We start from the raw sequence: 15,441 nt of genomic DNA, 5'->3' as shown, positions 1-15,441 counted from the left end.
TAGAACTGCTGAAGCTGTTGGTTGTTGGTTTAAGAAAAAACAAACAACAAGAACACATGAGTATTGGTACAATAAACACTTCTAATTACTATGTGCAAGTACACTACCGTTCAAAAGTTTGGGGTCACTTAGAAATGTCCTTGTTCTTGAAAGAAAAGCAAAACATTTTGTCCATTAAAATAACATCAAATTGATCAGAAATACAGTGCAGACTTTGTTAATTTCTATTGTAGCAGAATGTAAAAAATATATAATATCTACATAGTTGTGCAGAGGCCCATTATCAGAACAGCGCAAACAGCTGCCAGTTGAGGACTTGTGAGGCATCTGTTTCTCAAACTAGACACTCTAATTTACTTGTCCTCCTGCTCAGTTGTGCAGCAGGGCCACCCACTCCTCTTTCTATTCTGGTTAGAGCCAGTTTGCACTGTTCTGTGAAGGGAGTAGGACGAAGCCTTGTAAGAGATCTTTAGTTTCCTGGCAATTTCTCGCATGGGATAGCCTTAATTTCTCAGAGCAAGAATAGACTGATGAGTTTCAGAAGAAAGTACTTTTGTTTCTGGACATTTTGAGCCTGTAATCGAACCCACAAATGCTGATGCTCCAGATACTCAACTAGTCAAAAGAAGGCCAGATTAATTGCTTATTTAATCAGGACAACAGTTTTCAGCTGTGCTAACATAATAAAAAAATAGTTTTAAAATGATAAATAGTTGGAACACAGGAGTAATGGTTGCTGATAATGGGCATCTGTACGCCTATGTAGATATTCCATAACAAAATCAGCCGTTTCCAGCTACAATAGTCATTTACAGCATTAGCAATGTCTACACTGTATTTCTGATCAATTTGATGTTATTTTACTGGACAAAAAGTATTATTTTCCTTCAAAAACAATACTCATTTCTAAGTGACGCCAAACTTTTGAACGGTAGTGTATATACAGTGCCTTGCGAAAGTATTCGGCCCCCTTGAACTTTGCGACCTTCTGCCACATTTCAGGCTTCAAACATAAAGATATGAAATTTTATTTTTTTGTGAAGAATCAACAACAAGTGGGACACAATCATGAAGTGGAACGACATTTATTGGATATTTTAAACTTTTTTAACAAATCAAAAACTGAACAATTGGGCGTGCAAAATTATTCAGCCCCCTTAAGTTAATACTTTGTAGCGCCACCTTTTGCTGCGATTACAGCTGTAAGTCGCTTGGGGTATGTCTCTATCAGTTTTGCACATCGCGAGACTGACATTTTTTCCCATTCCTCCTTGCAAAACAGCTCGAGCTCAGTGAGGTTGGATGGAGAGCATTTGTGAACAGCAGTTTTCAGTTCTTTCCACAGATTCTCGATTGGATTCAGGTCTGGACTTTGACTTGGCCATTCTAACACCTGGATATGTTTATTTTTTAACCATTCCATTGTAGATTTTGCTTTATGTTTTGGATCATTGTCTTGTTGGAAGACAAATCTCCGTCCCAGTCTCAGGTCTTTTGCAGACTCCATCAGGTTTTCTTCCAGAATGGTCCTGTATTTGGCTCCATCCATCTTCCCATCAATTTTAACCATCTTCCCTGTCCCTGCTGAAGAAAAGCAGGCCCAAACCATGATGCTGCCACCACCATGTTTGACAGTGGGGATGGTGTGTTCAGCTGTGTTGCTTTTACGCCAAACATAACGTTTTGCATTGTTGCCAAAAAGTTCAATTTTTTGGTTTCATCTGACCAGAGCACCTTCTTCCACATGTTTGGTGTGTCTCCCAGGTGGCTTGTGGCAAACTTTAAACAACACTTTTTATGGATATCTTTAAGAAATGGCTTTCTTCTTGCCACTCCTCCATAAAGGCCAGATTTGTGCAATATACGACTGATTGTTGTCCTATGGATAGAATCTCCCACCTCAGCTGTAGATCTCTGCAGTTCATCCAGAGTGATCATGGGCCTCTTGGCTGCATCTCTGATCAGTCTTCTCCTTGTATGAGCTGAAAGTTTAGAGGGACGGCCAGGTCTTGGTAGATTTGCAGTGGTCTGATACTCCTTCCATTTCAATATTATCGCTTTCACAGTGCTCCTTGGGATGTTAAAGCTTGGGAAATCTTTTTGTATCCAAATCCGGCTTTAAACTTCTTCACAACAGTATCTCGGACCTGCCTGGTGTGTTCCTTGTTCTTCATGATGCTCTCTGCGCTTTTAACGGACCTCTGAGACTATCACAGTGCAGGTGCATTTATACGGAGACTTGATTACACACAGGTGGATTGTATTTATCATCATTAGTCATTTAGGTCAACATTGGATCATTCAGAGATCCTCACTGAACTTCTGGAGAGAGTTTGCTGCACTGAAAGTAAAGGGGCTGAATAATTTTGCAGGCCCAATTTTTCAGTTTTTGATTTGTTAAAAAAGTTTGAAATATCCAATAAATGTCGTTCCACTTCATGATTGTGTCCCACTTGTTGTTGATTCTTCACAAAAAAAATACAGTTTTACATCTTTATGTTTGAAGCCTGAAATGTTCAAGGGGGCCGAATACTTTCACAAGGCACTGTATTCCCTAAAATGACCAACATTTTGAGCAAGGGTAGGCTGCAGGTGGAGGTTGTGGCAGAGGTAGATGTGATGGAGGTAGAGGTGGCGGCAGTAGAGCTGGGGGCCGTATCGGTGGAGGTGGTGGCGGCGGTGGTAGAGCACTGTGGTTGAATGGATTCTTTGCATTGAAAATTACTGACAAAAACAATACATCAGTGTTAATACAACACTTTCTACCATGTACAGTACATGCTGCTTCTGCTACTTTTCGTTAATTTAGATTACTTACCAGTAATGGGCTCAGGCTCCACCAGTAATGGGCTCTCTTCTCCTTCAGACTTCTTCGTCTTTGGACTTTATATGGAGGTTGCATTACCACCATAAACTGCACTGGAGTGTGGACCTCACCCACGTATATGCTCCTAAAAACCAATGAGGAGATGGGAGAGATGGTACTTGCAGCGCATAAAGTGTCACAAATCGATCCAATTTCTATTTTAGCGCCTGGCTACGCAGAGGCTTGTTAACGTGCGCGAGCAGTGTGGGTGCAATGATTGAATAAGATGTACAGTTCCAGTCAAAAATTACTCAGACATCTGCTCATTCCAGAGCTTTTCTTTATTATTATTGATTCTTCACCAAAAAATACAGTTTTATATCTTTATGTTTGATGCCTGAAATGTGGCAAAAGGTCGCAAAGTTCAAGGGGGCCGAATACTTTCGCAAGGCACTGTATAGGCCTAGATAAATGCACAAATAGTTTGTTGGCATTGTGTTCCAAAAATACAGATTTCTTTCATTTGAGGACTCGAGTTCAATATCATTTGTGTCAGAACCAAAGAAAAATGGTTGTGTTCTGTTCATAAATATGGATCCCCCCTGTAAATAAACACTGTAGAATTGTAGGAAATGTTTAAATCTTTTTTTGTTTTTGTTTACCCCACTTTTACCTATGGCTAGAAATAGGTTATTGAGGAGTCTTATTGTGATTACCCAATAATAATGCACTAAATCACAGATTGGGCACATCATTGCGCATGTCATACATCATAAAACACATTGAGGCAAACGTTTTTGACAGTACCCTAGTTGCAAAATAGAACTCAATTGATTTAACAAGCTTAAACTGTTTTTTTTTATGTGAATGAGGCACTCGCATATGCATATGGTGCTCATCCAGGATTGTTCATTTTGTTACTGTATGAAAACATTTTAACAACGTGATTTAACTGATTAATGTTGTGAAACTAGATCGCAAAAATGCAGAATGGTGTTAAATGGCTCTAAACAGATTGGAGAGAAAAAGTAATTAACAGATTTAATCATGTAAATAGATTTATTTTGCAGATGCCTTTTCATTTTAAACGTCAGTAGTGCAACTAGTGGTGATGGTATGTTTGATATCGGAGCTCCGAGGCATGCGTCAACATCGCAGTTAACTTGGAAGCAGTGTGCCGATGTTTGTATCACTTCATCAGAAGCGTGATCAATAACGTCCGAAGCTTTTTTTTTGTCGATCAACCACCTGATTGGTTTGGTATTGGCTTGGTGGAAGACAAAAAGGCTACCCTGTGCACGTGCTACGTGCTACGGGATGTGCGATGTCATCTATAATCATTTGGCATTATTATTATATAATATGTCAAATGGACATATCTATTTTAAGACAGACTTGCTCAAAACATGACGTATCATTGAAAATGACAAATGACTCAATGGGTCATGATACTTTTCTGGTAAAAAACTGGGTGTGCAAAAGTATATGTTTGCACCCCTATTTCAAAAGCGGGGATGCGGCTGCTCCGTTTGCTCCATTGCTCATGCGCTTATGCGTGGTAATATATCTCTAGGAGCTGATGCGTCGTCAGTATTGTGTAATAATTATAATGCTACGGTAAGATTTGAATGGAGAAAGCTGATCTGAGAGCAGCGCTGGTTTTCTTTTGAAACTATCAATATCAACACGTGGTCTAATAACGCACTTAGAGAAAGTTCTCTCTACATGCTTGTTTGGGAAACACAAAAGTCTTTAGCCATAAAGGTGGATGTTGATGTTTATGACATTGTTCATCATTCTGTTTCTTCGTCCTGTCCATAATGTTGTTTGGAAATGTCTGTCATGGAATAAATCTTTAAGAACAAAAATGATTAAGAAAAAAAAGAGCATAGAGGACAAAGTAGGACGTAAAAATATACTTGAGTGGAGACCCACTTCCATTTTTCAGGGGGAATACCATATCCTACGTTCTTTCATTGTATAGTGTCTAGTTAAACTTAGCTTAGTGTGTACAGGTAGCCTAGCTCAGAGTGGCTTAGCATAGTGATTAGCAGGATTAGCATAGAAACTTGTGTTACTGTAGCTATGAAGCAAACTGGCCTCGGCCCAGCTGAGGCACTGACTGCGGTGAGGGGTTGCCATGTGTGGTTTGGCCCCTCTCTGAACGTCTGCCAGTAATGAACGCTTTAAACAACAGGGATTAGGACATGTTTAACTAGCCTACATCTCAGCATGATCAACACAACAGGGGATCTGTGACCACCACATGTGTGGCTAAGATGTGGAGACATTCTAAATAGGAGTAGGGTTATGTTGCCCCTAGATGCTGATCCAGTGTCAGTTTAGCATTTTATCCACTAATGGTTAGGGTTAGGATTGGGGAAGGGAAAGCTGATTCTAGAACCGTATGTAGAGGAAATGTACCCCGGAGCGTCTACATAAAGTAGAGAACATATACTGAACAAAAATGTAAAGGCAACACGTAAAGTGTTGGTCCCATGATTCATGAGCTGAAATACACATTTGCATTTTATTGATGGCAATTTGAATGCACAGGGATACCGTGATGAGATCCATTGATCCACCGCCATCACCTTATGTTTCAATATGAAAATGCATTACCCATGTCGCCAATTGATAATGTTTGGGATGCTCTGGATCAATGTGTACGACAGAGCGTTTCAGTTCCCGCCAATATCCAGCAACTTTGCACAGTCATTGAAAAGGAATGCCGTTTTACCTAACCTAACCTATTTTGTGTGTTTTTTTGCCTTGTTTGTAATTTATTTTGTACATAATGTTTCTGCCACCGTCTCTGTTCGAAAAAGGCTTCTGGACATCAGAACAGTGATTGCTATCCTCGAACTTAAGAGTTTTTCTTTAATGAGACGGACGTGAAGGATTTACTTGAGATATGTGACCAGGCCCAAATCCCCACCATTCGCATGAAGAGAAGACGCCGATACAGGGGACACAGGTCGGGGTGCCTTGTGATAATTTGTCGGCGATCCACCCTATTGGCCAACGGGCAATCATTGGAGATTAAACTGGATGGGCACCGTTCAAGAATATCCTACCAATGGGATATTAAAACTGTGATATCTTATGTTTCACCGAGTCGTGGTTGAACGACGACATGGATAATATATAGTTGGCTGGTTTTTCTGTGCATCTGTAAAACAGAACAATTGCCTTCGGTAAGACAAGGGGTGGCGGTCTGTATCTATTTGTCAATAATAGCTGGTGCACGAAATCTGACCATAATTCTATAATCCTAATTCCTGTTTACAAGCAAAAACTAAAGCAGGAAGTACCAGTGACTTGCTTAATACGGAATTGGTCAGATGACGCAAATGCTAAGCTACCGGACTGTTTTGCTAGCACAGACTGGAATATGTTCCTGGACTCATCTTATGGCATTGAAGAGTATACCACACCAGTCACCGGCTTCATCAATAAGTGCATCGATGACGTTGTCCCCACAGTGACTGACTGTACATACATACCCCAACCTGAAGCCAAGGATCACAGTTAACGTCCGCAATGAGCAAAAAGGGTAGAGGTCTCGCTTTCAAGGAGCGGGAACCTGGACACTTATAAGAAATCCCACTATGCCCTCAGACGAACCATCAAACGGGCAAAGCGTAAATACAGGACTAAGATTATATCCTACTACACTGACTTCGACGCTCGTCGGATGTGGCAGGGCTTGCAAAATATTACAGACCACAAAGGGAAGCCCAGCCGCGAGCTGACCAGTGGCACAAGCCTACCAGACAAGCAACACTGAAGCATGCTTGAGAGCACCAGCTGTTCAGGACGACTATGTGATCACGCTCTCTGTAGCCGATGTGAGCGAGACCTATAAAACAGGTCAACATTCACAAGGATTACCAGGATGTGTACTCTGAACATACACTGACCAACTGGCAAATGCCTTCACTGATATTTTCAAACAGTCCCTGGCCGCGTCTGTACACCTACATGTTTCAAATGGACCATCATAGTCCCTGTGCCCAAGAACACAAAGGTAACATGCCTAACGTAGGACTCACATCTGTAGCCATGATTTGCTTTGAAAGGCTGGACATGGCTCACATCAACACCATCATCCCAGAAACCCTAGATCCACTCCAATTTGAATACCACCCAACAGATGACGGAATCTCTTTTTGCACTTCACACTGCCCTTTCCCACCTGGACAAAAGGAACACCTACGTGAGAATGATGTTCATTGACTACAGCTCAGCCTTCAACACCATAGTGCCCTCAAAGCACATCACTAAGCTAAGGACCCTGGGACTAAAACACCTCCCTCTGCAACTGGATCCTGGACTTCCTGACGGGCCACCCCCAGGTGGTAAGGGTAAGCAACAACACATCTGCAACTGTAATCCTCAACATGGGGCCCCTCAGGGGTGTACATTTAATCCCCTCCTCTACTTCCTGTTCACCCATGGCCAGGCATGACTCCAACACCATCTTTAAGTTTGCGACGACGACACAACGGTGGTAGGCCTGATCCCCGACAACGATGAGACAGCCTATAGGGAGAAGGTCAGAGACCCGGAGGTGTGGTGCCATCACAACAACCTCTCTCTCGACATGATTAAGGCAAAGGTGATGATTGTGGACTACAGGAAAAGGAGGGTCGAGCACATCCCCATTCTCATCGACGGGGCTGTAGTGGAGCAGGTTGAGAGCTTCAAGTTACTTGGACAAACTATCATGTTCCAAACACACCAAGACAGTTGTGAAGAGGACACGACAGTGCCTTTTCCCCCTCAGGAAACTGAAAAGATTTGGCATGGGTCCTCAGATCCTCAAAACGTTCTACAGTTGCACCATCGGGAGCATGCCGACTGGTTGCATCACCGACTGAATGGCAACTGTTCGGTGTTCGACCGCAAGGTGCTACAGAGGGTAGTGCATACGGTCCAGTACATCACTGGGGCCAAGCTTCCTGCCACCCAGGACCTCTATACCAGATGGTGTCAGAGGAAGGCACTACAAATTGCCAAAGACTCCAGTCACCCTAGTCATAGACTGTTCTCTCTGTTACCGCACAGCAGGTGGTACCGGAGCGCCAAGTCTAGGTCCAAAAGGCTTCTTAACAGCTTCTACCCCCAAGCCATAAGACTACTGAACAGATAATAAAATTGCCACCCAGACTACTTGCACTGACCCCCCCATCTTTGTTTTTGTTACGCTGCCGCTATTCACTGTTTATTATCTATAATCTATGCATAGTCACTTTACCCCTACCTACATGTACATATTACCTCAATTACCTCGACTAACCTGTACCCCCGCACATTGGCTCAGTACCGCTGTGTACCGCCTCGTTATTGTTATTTTATTGTTTGCTCTTTCTTTTTTACTCTAGTTTATTTAGTAAATATTTTATAAACTCAAATTTTTCTTAAAACTGCATTGTTGGTTATGGGCTTTTAGGTAAGCATTTCACGGTAAGGTCTACCTCCTGTATTCGGCGCATGTGACAAATAACATTTGATTTGATAATGAATTAATTTAATGTAACTCAGTAAAATCTTTGAAATTGTTGCATGTTGCATTTATATTTGTGTTCAGTGTATTTACAGTATTGTGGTGCTACAGTACAGTATAATATATATATAATATACTATAGCACTATATCAGGGGTACCCAAACTTTTTTCATCAACGACCCCATTTTGATATCTGAAAATCATTGCGAACCCATGTGAACCCATTTTTTGGGGGGGAGGCGGAGCTAAGGCAGAAGATTGCGGAATATTCAAATAGTATTTCTGATTGTCTTCGAAAACTCACGATCACATACTTCTAATGCGGGGCTATGACAGTCAATTGCAATTTAGTCTGAGATAATGTCTCTTATCTCACCACCACTAATGAGATGGGAGTTCTTGATGCATGTCGCGTCAGAGCTTCTCAAAGTCAACAGTGCGCACCTCATCTCTGTTGTCACATCCAACCTGAGTCAATATTTGGTTTTAATGCAGACGAGAGCGCTGCTGAATCCAGCTTCACACAGATATGAGCTGCTGAAGGGTACCATGAGCTTTTAATGCTCTAAGGGAGACGGCAGGGTATTCCCTTTGAGTCAGGAACCAAAACTACTCCTCTTGACCTGTGAATGCGTTCACTGCAGCATTTGGTCACATGACATCTCAAAATGCCACACTTGAATCATTCCTACTCAAGCGCAGCGGTCAAGTGCGGCCTTTCCACACAATCTAAAGGCACTCTGGTTGGATTTTATCTTTTAGAATTCAATAACTTTTATTTAGATTTTTTAGGTTAACCACATTACAACGATTTTGAGATACAAAGACAATATCTATATACAGTACCAGTCAAAAGTTTGGACACACTTACTAATTCAAGGGTTTTTCTTTATTTTTACAATTTTCTACATTGTAGAATAATAGTGAAGACGTCAAAACCATGAAATAACAAATATGGAATTATGTAGTAACCAAAAAAGCACTTGATGGTTTTTCCCGACTTCACTTGAAGAAACTTTCACATTTTCCAGATTGACTGACCTTTATGTCTTAAAGTAAAGATGGACTGTCGTTTCTCTTTGCTCATTTGAGCTTGTCTTATACCAAATAGGGCTAAATACTGTATACCACCTACCTCGTCACAACACAACCGATTGACTCAAACACATTTAATTGAAATGCATTCCAGGTGACTACCTCATGAAGCTGGTTGAGAGAATGCCAAGAGTGAGTAAAGCTGTCATCAAGGCAAAAGGTGGCTACTTTGAAGAATCTCAAATATAAAATATATTTTGATTTGTTTAACACTTTTTTGGTTACTACATGATTCCATATGTGACCCGATTCAGGAAACTGGGCGCATGTCGCAAGTCAAGATATTTTTTATATCAAAATGTTTTTTTTGGGGCAGAAATGCCTTCGAACATGTGAACTTTCATGTGCCTTAATATCAAACTAGTATGTCATCTGTAAATAAGAAAACAAATGTTAAATTACGAGCCTAGTTGGTTTAGCCACAGAGAAAGTCAGTAACCTTCCCGCTAGACATGATTGGCCAAGATAACAAGTGGACTGGAAATGCAGAGAGATGAGTTTGAATTGGTGTTGCATCTTGTGTCTATAAAATTAGCTGCTCATAATGCCTAGATAATCCTTTCTAATGCATTTTAAAAAAGTTATAATGTTAGCCATGGAGTACTTCAAATATGTTCCTACTGCTCTCAATAACATTGCTTCCCTGAATTTATCAGGCACTATCGACAAAGGTCAGTGGGAAAAAGTTGTGATGGATTACTTTCTGGATGGTGAATGCTGACTCTCTCGAAATCAGTGGAACACAACGCAACGGGCCAAACAAGCTGTGCAAACTAAACGGAAACAACACAGGATGTCTTATAAAAGGGGTTGCAGTCTGCCGTGAAGCTTTCATCCATGTATACAGTTAAGAATCTGGCTACAGATTCAGATATAATACATTTCTAATTTTGTCAGAAAGTTGTTTTCATTACAAGCTAAAGCTTTCTTGTAGCTAGCCAGCTGGAGTTCGATGGCTGGCTTGCTAACTAACATTAAACCTAAAGTTATTTGGTTAACTTTAGCTTGGTATGACAATCAGTTTGTTTTGCTAGTAACGTTACTCTATGGATTGGGATTATAGTTCATTTTTTAGCTAGCTAACGTTGACGTGACATGTCTAAACAAAAGATCCCAAGTTAAAGCTTGCTGTTCGCTAGCTAGCGTTAGCTGAGGTTAGGTGGCTGGCTTGCTCATTAGTGATGTTTTCTCAGAATGCCATTTTGCATTGCTTGTTATAGCCTAATGTTATCTAGCTAACTAGCTAACTTTTTGACAAGATCAGGGAGCTTTGCGACAAAGAGGCTATGGACATCACATGCCCTGCACCAAAGTCAAGGGCAGGACAGAAACAGACTCTCCAAATATAGATCCCTTGTTTATGCGTGGTTTGGACAGACCAGTCATCAGCTCTATCTGCAGTGCCTCTATTCACCTGACTCTCTTGTAACACGCACGCCATACGTTGCTGCTATTATATTTTGTGTTTATCCCGCTGCTCAGCCACTTTACCCCTGATATACCTACCTTGTCTATCACTGATATCGTTATTGATATTATTCTTGTACATACTGTATATTTTATTGATGTTGTTACTATCTATTTCTGATATTGCTACTATGCAAGTAACCATTTGGCTGTGCCGTTTACACCTTCTGTAGAGACCATCCACTTATCCACTTAACTCACTCCGGTTTCAACTCAGGTCTTAACTTATGTATGGAATACTATGTGATAAGTGCATGTGTAGCAGTGTATAAAGTATGCTAATATACTGGTGCAGTGGTGTAAAGTTTTAAAGTAAAAATACTTTAAAGTACTACTTACGTAGGTTTTTGTGGTATCTGTTCATTACTATTGATATTTTTGGCGACTTTCACTACATTCGTAAAGAAAATCATGTACTTTTTACTCCATACATTTTCCTTGACACCCAAAAGTACTTGTTACCTTTTGACAGGAAAATGGTCCAATTCACACACTTATCAAGAGAACATCCCTGGTCATCCCTACTGCCTCTAATCTGACAGACTCACTAAACACAAATGCTTTGTTTGTAAATTATGTCTGATGTTTTGAGTGTGCCCCTGGCTCTCCGTCAAAAAAAAAACCCCACAAAAAAAAGACAATTGTGCCATCTGGTTTGCTTAATATAAGGAGTTTGAAATTATTTATATTTTTACTTTTGATACTTAACTACATTGTGCCCCTGGCTATACGTCAATAAATAAATAATAATAAAAAAAAGACAATTGTGTCTGGTTTATGATAAGGAATTTGAAATGATTTATTATTTTACTCAAGTATGAGAAATGAATGTTTTTTTCCACCACTGGATGTGGCTGGGGGTTAAAGCAGTTCTTTCACATGACCCATCAATTTAGACAACTGTGTCTGGGTAAGTGTCATCTAACATTTATTCAATATTTTTATCTGGACACTTTCTGTTTACCTGGAATTTTTCCTTATTGTAGGCTACTACCACTTAGTCTTAAACTTTCCTGTGCTGTTTAGCACATGAACTCACATGAGAATCCTTAAAGAGATAGGTGGGGCTCGGTTAAGAGGGCGTGAACAATGCTGAATGGGTGTAGACAAAGAGGAGTTCTCCAGTAGGTACCAAAACATCCAAATGCCTTTTTCTCAAAAGTGAGTTTACAAGTGTATCAACTTTCAAAGCAGAAATACTTTCCCATTGTTCCTCAAAAATGCTGTGTATGATATTCCATTTTGTAGTTCTGAGTCTCTACTTTTATCCAATGTAAAAAAAAAACAATTTCAGATTTTGCTACATAAGACCGAATCCAGGTGGAGTCCCATATGTGTTATTTCATAGTTTTGATGTCTTCACTATTATTGTACAATGTATAAAATAGTAAAAATAAAGAAAAACCCTTAAATTTGTAGGCGTATCTAAACTTTTGACTGGTCCTGTATATATATTTTCATTGTTAAGACTTTATGACCTCAAAACTAACATTTTCATCTAATAGCTCTGTCTATGAATTTGAGATTGGTTACATTTCTCCAACCTCATCAATGCGTCAGCTGTTTACCAAAACAGTTACTGCTTTGTTGTTGTTTGAACTGCAGATTGCCCCTTTAATGTTTCTCCTGATAATGTGTATTGGGCTACAAATTCTGGAGACTTAAGAATTGATGTAGGACTTATGATCTCTAACCTCATACAGAGAACTTAGAAAGCAAAGGCTGCTGTGTAAACATTGTTTGAGTTGTTCCATTTAAAAAAAAATCAAATACAGTCACTTTATGTCAATGTCAATGTTACAGAGTGATCTGTATTGCCATCTACTGTTGGTTTAGGGATGTATTCCCATCTACTGTTGGCTTAGGGAATTGCGTTTTCATGGGACTGCATTTTCTCAAAAGAGGCTCACTGGTAGAAATAAGGTAGGAAAAGCATTTGACAATGTGAACTACATTTGACAATGTGAACTACATTTGACAATGCGACTGAATGATTTTCGATGCATCTACCCTCTTATTGGGGCAGACAATTAACATGTTATTGTACCCATTGGTCAAAATTGGCATTTTCTATTGGACACCCGACACATTGTCAAAACATCATCCTCCTCCCTCAATAGCTTCATGAATAGACTAGCGGTCAGCCTAAGGAACTAAACTACCCAGTAGCCTCCTCCATGTAGCATAGCGTAACACACAACATACCAAAACATGTTTTCTGAGCAGTTTATCATGTTCAAATTGTAATTAGTATGCTTTGTTTAATTGATTGAAAAATATGTTTTTTACATATACAGTCAGGTCCATAGTTGTTTGGCAGCCTTGATAAAGATGAGCAAAAAAATACAAAAATACATAATACAAATACTGATCTATACTGTATACTACTTTTTGGGGGATATTATTTTCTGCTCATACAATTGTTCTGAGACAGAGATTTTGTTTAATAAAAAGTGTTTTTTAAAGAAATCTCAAAAGGATCAGGGCATCATGAACATTGCCCAGGACATCTTTGCCAAAAAACCTGGTTTCCTCTGCCAAGAGGCTGAAACTTAGTCACAAGTGGATTTTCCAGCAAGACAATAACCTCAAGCACACAGTAGAATCCACTAGGAAATGGTTTATTAACCACAAAATAAATGTTTTGCAATGGCCATCTCAGTCTCCGGACTTGAACCGCATTGAAAACCTGTGGATTAGATGAAAAAGGGCAGTCCATGAGCGTAGATAAAGGATATCAAGGATCTGGAAAGATTCTGTATGAGATAGTCTACAGTAAGAGCCATCGCAATGTTTTCTCCAATCCCGTAAAACATTTTAGAGATGGGCTCAGTCCCGTTATCCTCGCAAGGTGAGGTATTGAAAGGTATTAAAAAGATGGGAGCCAATCATTTTAAACCCTATCTTTTTGTTGTTGTTCTAGGCCTAGATTCTATAACAGTAGTCACTGCAGTCAAATACATGTCTTTAACTCAGGACTTTTTGTTTAAAAAAAAGACTGTTCTGAACAGAGTGCACATTCGGAGGTTCAGGAAAATGTTGGCCTTTTTGTAAACACATTGCATGCAAAACTACATTATTTTAGACTGGAGACAGAGCAAAATCTTTTTTTAAGAGTGTAGACATTACCAGAATGACAGGTTACTGTGACAGTGACAAACTGAGATCAATAAGAACAACCTCGTCTTGAACGCACCAATAGCCTAGGCCTATAAAAAGAGGGGAGACAGACAGATTGTACAATATGACATCCATCTTGTCTGGTTGAGGACGTTATAGTCCTAAAAAAAAAAATTCCAGAGGCATCTCACCCAATGGTAAAGACGTTGAAGGCTGGGATTCTGGGAATATGTGCACTCACCTGGGATGGATGTGCTCCGCTGGTCGCTCAATATTAGAAGTTAAGAAATGATTTATGTAGCCTAACTACAAACAGATTAGAGTCTTCTCTTTTCAGTAGTAACCATTTGATTTCCAAACTGTGTTTTTCCGTGATTGTATTTTGAAATATAAGGTCAAGTTTGGCTACTGTTCATTGAAAGCCTCAACTCCACAATAAGCTGTTAGATATAACGCACGCTGCCCAATTTGCAGGCTGTAGCCTATGCGCTGCACTTGTGATTAAAAACAATTCACAGGTACTTTAAATCCTCGTTGACAAAATTATCCTGCCTGGTGTAGTATTTTGAATAATTGTACTTATTTATGTACAAACACGTTTACATATATAATTTTGTCAATTTTACATTTGCCAGGGGGTGCTGCAGCACATTCAGCACCCTTACATGTACTTACAGAGGTTATATAGGCATCTCGCTAGCGGGACAACTTCCGGTGAAACTGGAGGGCACGCAATTCAAATAAATAATCATACAAATTATGGATATTAAACATTTAGGTACATACAAGTGTCTTATATTGGTTGAAAGCTTCAATTCTTGTTAATCTCCAGTAGATCTGTTCTATGTACACTATCTCTATGCATTCCGTTCCTCAGTTTTGTTTTTTCATCTTTTACTTTCGGTTTTGTACATCAGCTCCAAACAGCTGAAAATACAATATTTTAGTTATGGAAAATACATTTCACAGTGGTTTAGATGGTTCAATGATTCTCTACAGAATGACTGCTAGTTTTGTCACATAAACAGAACTTTTATCAACCAGGAAATGGCGGATCAATTTCTGCATATTGCACCTTTAATTATGAGTTTTAGGTCACACTTTATTTGGATAGTCCAGATTTTCTGTTGATAAGCAACTGCTTGCTAAGGTTACTGTTAGGGTTAGGTTTAGAATAAGGGTTAGAGTAAGGATTAAGGTTAGGGCTAAGGTAAGGGTTTAGGGTTAGAATAAGGGTTACGGTTAGGGTTAGAGCTAGTGTTAGTAGATTACTTAGTTGAAATGTTACTGATAGCCTATAAAGAATCTACAGATAGACTATCGTAATAAAGTGTTACTGAGTTTTAGCACTACCTGCAATGACTCAAGATCCCGCCCCTGTTCTTCTCTCGCTCTCTGAGCTGCACCTGTTACACACACAACTTATGTTGCTGCAGCTGTGCA

The sequence above is a fragment of the Oncorhynchus mykiss genome, chromosome 17 (genome assembly GCF_057628025.1).
Source record: "Oncorhynchus mykiss isolate SJ-2025 chromosome 17, ASM5762802v1, whole genome shotgun sequence".
In the NCBI taxonomy this organism is placed as follows: Eukaryota; Metazoa; Chordata; class Actinopteri; order Salmoniformes; family Salmonidae; genus Oncorhynchus; species Oncorhynchus mykiss.
The sequence above is the reverse complement of the archived record's forward strand: the minus strand, read 5'-3'. Positions refer to the sequence as shown.